This window comes from Cebus imitator, unplaced genomic scaffold (assembly GCF_001604975.1).
Source record: "Cebus imitator isolate Cc_AM_T3 unplaced genomic scaffold, Cebus_imitator-1.0 Scaffold634, whole genome shotgun sequence".
Taxonomy (NCBI): Eukaryota; Metazoa; Chordata; class Mammalia; order Primates; family Cebidae; genus Cebus; species Cebus imitator.
The window spans coordinates 381,499-390,381 of NW_016107949.1; positions in this window are offsets into that span (position 1 = coordinate 381,499).

Genomic DNA, 8,883 nt, shown 5'->3' on the forward strand with positions numbered 1-8,883 from the left:
ATGGTGTACCTTGAGCATCAGTGGACTGAGACACTAGCCACCCAGCCACAGCCTGCACTGACATCCTCCCCAGGTGATAGGCCAGAACTGAGGCACAGAGTAGCTTAAGCACATTTAGGACACCCAGGGACTCGCAGAAGTGCCTGTGTTAGGGGAGGGGCCTGTGCTGGGGGCAGGACTCTTCATGGTGGGAGACAGGAGCCAGTGAGCTACAGGCATGGGCCTGGAGGTGACTGTCTGTGCTCAGACAGGCTGGTAGGCTGGGCACCCAGGTTTATTAGTGTGAAAAGATGTCCCTGGGACAGCAAGGGGGCTGAACAGTGAGCTCAAACAGTGGGTGCAGTTCCCCGGGCCTGGGGAGACAGAGGAGGTCTAAGGGACAGGGTGTACTTAAAGTGGATGCTGCATAAACAGTGGGATCAGAGAAGCAATGGGGCAGCCTGGGGGGACAGACACTCTTCATGGAGCAATGTGATTAGCACGTGGGAGGTGGGAAAAGGCTAGGGGCTGGCCAGGCCAGCATGGAGCTCACTAGTGGAAGGGAAGGCTGATCAGAAATAGATGGGATCACATTTTAGAGGATGTTGCATGCCACATAGGGAAGTGGAAGAGAAGAAAAATTACACTTGTAGAGAGGGGCTGCTAAAAAATGAGAACGTGTCCTAAGCTTTTCATGGCTCTTAAGCTGGATTCCTCCATGCTGGGAATCACCTGGGGAGAGGCAAGATTTTCACAACAGGAATGCAAAGAGAGAGAGAAACAGGCATAATCCACTTCTGTGAGTGCCAGACACAGCCCTGGTGGGATGTGGGAGGGGGACACCACGTGTCACCACTGCCTGCATGTCAGGTGCATCATCCAGCAGGAAGATGTAGACAGCAGCTGTGCCCTGCCATCTGAACCTCTCATTCCAAGACCCAGTAAATGCATAAAGACTCAAATCCAAAAGGAAGGTAGGTGCTGAACCCCTGGTGGGCTGTAAGTGCCACTGGAAAGCATGGACCCTCATCTGCCCTTGTGTGGGATCTTACGGGTGTGAATTTACTTCCTGGAAACCTCTGTGGCACCTAAGTTCTTGTCCTGTCTCCAGGAAGAATGAGGTCATGATGTACACAGACAAGTGAGGGGTGAAGAAGATGAAGAGGAGCTTTACTGAATGTTATAACAGCTCAGAGGTGATCTGCAGTGGGTAGCTCCCCTCTGTACATAAGTCCTCCCCTCCCGTTGAGTGTTCAGCTCTCAGCAGAGAAGATCCTGGAGAGGGTAGCTCCTTTCTGCCCACTGGTCCTCCAGCTACCAGCTGCTCTCAGCAGAGAGAAGGCTCTGGAGAGCGTGGCTCCTATCCACAGGCAGGTTGTTCTGAACGCTCTGGAAGTCTCTGAAGCTCTCAGCAGAGAAGGTAGCTCCTCCCTGCAGCTGGCCATCCCATTGTTTCTCCATCCTCTACCCCGCTCTGGCTGAGCCTGGGGCTTTTATGCACCTTGGAGTGGAGTAAGTGCATGCCGACTGGTCCCTGGGCAGCCAGAGGAGACACCACAAGTCGCCACTCCAGTCCGAGGGACTGGCAGCCCAGCCTCCAGCCTTCGGGTTCTCCCTAGCCTGAAGGTGAGGCCTTACTGGGGACCTGCCTTCTTCCTCCAGGGACTGTCTGTTTCCCACTGCCATTCATGGCCCTTGGGCTAGGCCCCAACCCCACTCTGAGATGGGGCGCAGAGAGAGGCCAGTCAGTGGGGAGCAGACACCCCTGGGCCTGTAGGGATGGGGGTTGGGAGGCTGGGTGCCGAGTGGTTCTTCCCAGCCCCAAGGTGCAGGCTGCAGAGATGCCGGGGTCCTGCTCCTGGGAGTGTGGCCACAGCCGCACCAGAGAGCTCCTGTCCCACCAACTCGGAAGGGGCAGGGCTCCTGCTTGTCCCCTGGCTCCTGCCTCCTCTGTGGAGCAGGAGGCCAAGGTCTGTAGTTATGGGTTGGGCAGCTGCAGTTGCATGCAGATAGGCAGATCCTGCCTGCCCCCAGCTCCCACCCAAGAGCTCAGGGAGGCTCAGATCCACAGCTGCAGTTTGGGTGGCTGTAGCCCCACCCAGGAGGGTGGGAATCCTGCCTGCTCTGTAGAGCAGTTTGGGTGGCTGCAGCGTCACCTGGGGAGCTTCCTCCACAACCCAGAAAGGGTGAAGCTCTTACTGGCTCCACGAAGTATGCAGCCCCAGCCAGGCATCCCTGCTGCAGCTGGCATGATAGCAGCAGCCACTGCCATCACGTGGACAGTGGAGAACATGCCCCATTACATACTCCTTGATGTACAGCAGCCCTTACCATGAGGTTGTCTCAGGGAATTCTGGAAGGGCGAGTGGGAGAATCCTCAACCCCAGGGCAAAGGCTATTCTCATGCCCAGCGTGGGCTATGAGAGGAGATAGAATGCAGTCATGCCAGCCTCATAAGCAGTGAATTCCTCCTTTACTGAGGATTCCCCACCACCTCCTCCAGCCTACAGCATGGCCCCCTGAGCTTCCTTATTATATTTTCTTTTTTACTGTTCTCAAGGGAGCTCACACTGACATTCTTGTGACTGTCAGCTGGCATAGTGCCCACCATTGTGCTTTGTCACACAGATGAGGACATGTACATGCCCTGGGAAAGAGGAGAAGCCCACTGGCTGCCCTCAGAGCCACAGGTGCCCATCTTTAGCTCCTGAGAATGCGAGGGGCTGCAGGAGCCACACACACCCTCTACTCCCAAACAGCCCAACCTCCCCAAGGCAAGCTGTTTTCGAGGGTGACTTGAGTGGTGCTGCCCAAAGGGATCAGCACGGAGGATCCCTAGCTCAGAGGAATTCCTTCGCTGTAAGGAAGTAGCCAGCGCCCTCTCTTGACAGCAGTAGTGGGTGGAATGAGGAGCTCCAGCCGCTGGCTTCAAGCCAGGTAGAGTGAGCATTGATTATAGAGGAGACCGTGTGAGAACAGTGCCCACATGAGTCCCGTCCATTTGTAGGAGAACAGTGGGTCGGTGCACCTTTATTATACCTTTTCAGAGAGCCAGCCCAAACACAGAGTTTGACAAGGTTTGAACTACATAAACAGGTGGTAATAATAATAAAGTAGGATGAGCTGAGCATGGTCACTCACACCTGAAATCCCAGCACTTTGAGAGGCCAAGGCGGGAGGCCTGCTTGAGCCCAGAAGTTCAAGAGCCCAGAAGTTCTAGCCAGCCTGGGCAACATAGTGAAACCTTGTCTCTATGTTAAAAATATATTAAAAACAAATAACTAGGTTGTTTCTTAAAGATAGTGCTCTTGGATATTCAAACCTGTATCTCTGTCCCCAGCAGATGGTGAGTTCTCCTGTTTCATCCACACCATCTCCTGGCATCTTTAGTGAACAAATAGAACTGTTTGCTCTATCGGGAGGAAAACAGTTGAAGAAAAAAATTATGTTAAATTTTCAAATAAGGCGAAAAGGTAGGTAAGATGTCCTTACAGTGTCATATGAGGCACTGGTCCAGCCACAGATTATTTACGGAAATGTATTTTGATTACTGTTTACCATTTCTTAAAAACCCCAGATTTAGCAAATCTGCATAATTAACTTGCAGAGTTTTGTCCAGTAGAGTTGCAAATAATTTCTTTTCGTTTTTCTTTTTCGAGACAGGACCTTGCTCTGTTGCCCATGCTGCAGTGCAGTGGCACAGTCACAGCTCACTGCAGCCTCAATCTCCCAGGCTCAAGTGATCCTCCCACCTCAGCCTCCTAAGTAGCTGGGACCACAGGTGACCAGCTAATTTTTAAAATTTTTTTTATAGAGATGGGGGTGTCACTATGTTGCCCAGACTGGTCTCAAACTCCTAGGCTCAAGCAATCCTCCCACTCGGCCTCCCAAACTGGTGGGATTACATGCATGAGCCACTGCATGCATCCAAATAACTTTTATCTAGTAGGAAAATATAACCCAAAAGGTTATGGTTTATTGCCTTGTAAGAGATTATCCAGTTTTGTAGATAAGGCAGCAGTCTTATCCCAATGTTTCTGTATTAAACTCCCTCTAAATATTCAATTCCTAAAGTGCTTTTTGAACCAGTCTTTACCACATCGTTGGCTACCTCAAATCAGGGAATTGAATAAAATCTTTTACATATGGTCATTTTATAATTGAATGAGTCATGTTTTAAAAGTTTTTTGGAAATTATACTTTGAACAAGTCATCATCCTAGAAACAACTTTTCTGAAAAGTCCTCTGACTCTGGCCCTAATGAGCAGTGTCTGTCGGGACCCATCAGCCTGGCCTCACCAGTGCTGTGTGCTCCTTGCTGGGTCCCAGTCCATCCCTAACAGAGCCAGGATCAATTGGGATCATATGGAAAATGTTGTCTGCAAAACTGGGCTTCAAACAGTGCCTTCCTTCTAAATATTGGAGGTCCTTTAATGCAATAATTATTTAAAAGAGTACTTTTTATTGTTATTTTGTTTTGTTTTTACTTTCTAAAATGTTAGGTTTGGGGATTAGAAGGAGTTATTATTTGGCCTTTTTTTTTTTTTTTTTTAGACACAGGACCTCCCTCTGTCACCTAGGCTGTATGTAGTGCAGTCACGTGATCCTAGCTCTCTGCAGCCTCAAATTCCTGGGCTCAGGTGATCCTTCAACCTCAGCCTCCCCAGTAGCTGGGACTACAGGTGTGCACCAAAATGCCTGGCTCGTTCGGCTATTGATTTCTAATATAATTGTCCTGCCATCAGGGAATTCAAACTGTGCAATTTTTCCATTTTATAATTCATTATGATTTCATTTGTGGCCTAGATTAAAACATAGTGTTTGAAGTGTTCCTAGGTATTTTAAAAGAATAGATTCTTTATGGGCACAAAGTTCTATACATCCATCACACCACTTTGTTCATTGTGTTGTTTAGATTCTCTGTTTACTATTTATTTTGGTCTCTCTGATATGTCTGAATCAGGAAGAATTATGTTAGTTTCCTCCAATACTTTTGCTTTTGTTAAATTCTCCTAGTATTTACTGCACTTCCATGTTTGATATTTTGTTCACTGCATTGTATTAGGTGGGTATTTCACTTTCTTTTTTTTGAGACAGAGTCTCACTCTGTCACCCAAGCTGGAGTGCAATGGCCTGATCCCAGCTCACTGAAACCTCCGCCTCCTGGATTCAAGCGATTCTCCTGCCTCAGCCTCCTGAATAGCTGGGACTATAGGCGTGTGCACCCGGCTAATTTTTGTATTTTCAGTAGAGACAGGGTTTTACTGTGTTAGCCAGGCTGGTCTCAAACTAGCCCACCTTGGCCTCCCAACTTGCTGGGATTACAGGTGTGAGCCACTGTGCCTGGCCTGGGTATTTCACTTTCTAAGTGGACTGTATCATTTACCAGTGTAAAACAATTGTGCTATGTTTAAATTTTTTTCTTGTATTTTTTTAGGTAATATTACTATTGTCATTGTAACTTTCCTTTTTGCTTTTCTGTTAGACTGTCTTTGCCCATGCCTTTGTTTACAAACATTTTCTGTGGTCTTGTTTTATTTCTTTTTCTAAATAAGTTACTAAAAATAAGTTGCACCTTTTGATTTGGGTATGCAAAAAAAAAAAAAAAAAAGTTGCTAGGCCTGGTTCGGTGGCTCACACCTATAATCCCAGCCTCCTGAGTAGCTGGGATTATAGGCATGCACCATCATGTCTAGCTAATTTTTTTTTTTTTTTGGTATTTTTAGTAGAGACAGGGTTTTACTATGTTGGCCAGGCTGGACTTGAACTCCTGACCTTGTAATCCACCCGCCTCGGCCTCCCAAAGTGCTGGGATTATAGACATGAGCCACCTCACCTGGTCCTCTCACTGCATTTTTAAAGATCATTATTTTGAATTCCTTTTCAGATAATTCATAACTTTCCATTTCTTTGGAGTCAGTTCTGGAGAATTATTGTCCTCTTTTGTTGGCTTCATGGTTCCTTTTTCATGTTCCTTGAGTCCCTGCATTAAAATCTGTGAATCTGGTACAATGGTTTTCTCCTCTGGTATTATAGAGTGGCTTTTACAGGGAAAGTTTCACCTGCAGATATGTCTTAGAGTGTCATTTGGGTAGGGTTCATTGGCTCTGGTTTTGAATGAGCATAGTAATCTCTGTGCAGTTTTTCAGTTGTAGTAGTCTAGGCTGCAGAAGTTTGTGCAGCTGGCCTGCCAGATCTGAATGGGGATCACCTGGGAGTTGTGTGCCTTGCCAGTAAGTGCAGGGGCTAACCTCCCTGTGATGGAGACCCCTTGGAAGCAACACTCTGGCTGGTGAGTGTGCTGGTGGTGCACAGGGGCTGATATGCTGGCTTGGGGTGGGGCTTTCCTTGGAGTGGTTCCCTTGACTGATCATGTGATAGGCCCATTGGCTCATAGCCAGGCTCCCCTGGGTAGTGGGCCTGGCTGGTGAACATGCTGGCTGCATGCATTGACAGGTCTGCTGGCTCATAGCAGGGTTCCCCTGGGAGCAGCACACTGGCCTGATGAGTGTGCCTGCAGTGCATGGAAGCCAATTTGCTGGCTCAGGGCCAGCATGATAATAGCATGCTGGTGGCATATGTGGATCCATATGCCATTTGCTGGCTTGGGGAGGGGGCCCCCTGGAAATGCTGTGCATAATTGGTGACCATGCAGGTGGCATGCAGGAGCTAGTTTGCCAGTTTGGGATGAGGTCCCCCTAGAAGTAGTACACCAGACTGGTGATTGCACCAGGACTCATGAGGGCCTACTTGCTCAGATTCACCAGGCCAACTGGCTATTGAGTGTGCTGAATGTGTACACAGCTGGTAAAGACTCAGCTTCTTTGCTGGGTAGGATTGTCTATTCTTTTACAGGCAGAATGTCAAGAGGATTATGGTGCTTGTGTGCTGGTTCTGAAAGGCTGAAGTCATTAGGATGCAGAAGGTAGAGCATCTCCTTGGTAGCTTATTCCCAGGAAGTAGTAAACTGGAAGCTTGACTGGGGAATGATGCAGTACTATGTGTAAACATGATGTAATGGCTGCATACCCTCAGGGATGAAAAGGTGCAGTGGTTACTGACTCCTGCAGTAGGATACATTGTAGTTGTGGATCCAGTTTCAAGATGGTGCCATACAGCTGCAGCTTTGGTAATATTTTAGGGAGTGGGCTACAATGTGGACCCCTTCTCTGGGGTAGTGCAGTTGCATGGATGCCAGACAGCTCCCCCAACTGAGCTCAGGGCCTGTGGGCACTGCAGGATTCTCTAGCAGCAAAGATTGCAGGTGTCTATGACATTAATGGGGATTCCTGGGGGCCTCCTTGTTACCGTTTCCCTGCTGGGAGAAGTGCCTTTTTGTTTTGATTTAATCCTGGCTGGGAGGCAGAGGGTGGGTATTTTCATTTCTTTTCTATGCAGCTCTCCCCAAAACAGTCTAGTTACATCATAGGTTTTCTGTCTTTTCTCTCCTGTACTCCAGAATACACTTATACATTATACACTTATAGTCCAGCATCTCCCTTATACACTGTAGTCCAAATGTAGTTATTTATTCATCATTTGGGTTTTTTTTTTTTCATGTAGTGAGTACAGGCATTAGGGTGCTCTAGCAAACCATCTTTTGGACTCATCCTTTTTATCAGGAACTCATTGCTGTACTTAGTGATCTACTCCTGTGATAATAGCATTAATCTCAGAACCATAAGACAAGGCAATTATAAATTTTTAAAAAATAGCAGTATTAATCTATTCATGAGGCCAGAGAGTCCTTATGACTTAATCACCTCTTAAATGTCCCATCACTTAACACTGTTACAATGGCAATTAAGTTTCAAGATGAATTTTGTTAGGGATATTTAAATCATAGCACAGTATATAGTTGGATCTTTAAAAAAAATTCATTCAACCACTGTATTTTTTTTTGAATGGAGAATTTAATTCATTTTCATTAAAAGTAAATACTAATAAGTATTTACCATTACCATTTTGTAATTTTTTTGCTTTGTAAATCCTTTGTGTTTTAGTCTTCCTTTGTAGTTTTATAGTTCTTTTGTAATGATATGCTCTGAATCCTATTTATGTTTTGTTTTGTGCATCTACTATGTATTTTTCCTTTGTGGTTATCATGAGGCTTAACTAAAATATTTAACAGCTTTACACACACATTTTAACTTTTAATATCAGAATTTATGTCATCTTGTAATTTGTATCCCTTAACAATTTGGTTATTTTTTAAATAGTTTTGTCTAACACCACCTTTCTAGTCCTAGAATATTCTGAATATGACTCTGTTACTTGTGCCATGGAGTTTTGTGCTTTCATGTGTTTTATGGTATTTGTTAGTGGCCTTTTGTTTCAGCTTAAAGTGCTCTCTTTCTGTAAGTCAGGCATAATACTGATGAATTCTCTTAGCTTTTGTTTGTCTGGGAAAGATTTTTATTTCTCCCTCATTTCTAGAAGACAACTTTGCTGGGTAAAGTATTCTTGGTTATTTTTTTCTTCACTTTGAATGTATCATCCCACTCTGTTCTCAGCAGTTTTTCTCTCCTGAGAGATCTGCTAATGGCTGTATTGAGACTCCCTTGTATGTGATATATTTCTAATCTCTTTTTGCTTTCATTTTTTTCTTTGCTTTTTGGTAGTTTGACTATCACGTGTCTTGATGAACTCCTCTTCAGGTTAAATTTGATTGAAAACCTCTGAGCTTCCTCTACCTGAATGCTGGTGTCTTTCCAAGATTTGAAAGGCTTTTAGACATCGCTTCTCCAACATTTTTTCTCATCTTTTTTATTTCTCTTCTCCTTCTGCAGCTTCTACTATGCAAAAGTTAGTTCTCTTGATGGTGTTCCATAATTCTTGTAGTCCTTCTTTATTTTTATTCTTTTTATTCTTTTTTTTTTTTTTTTTTTTTTTTTTTTTTTTTTT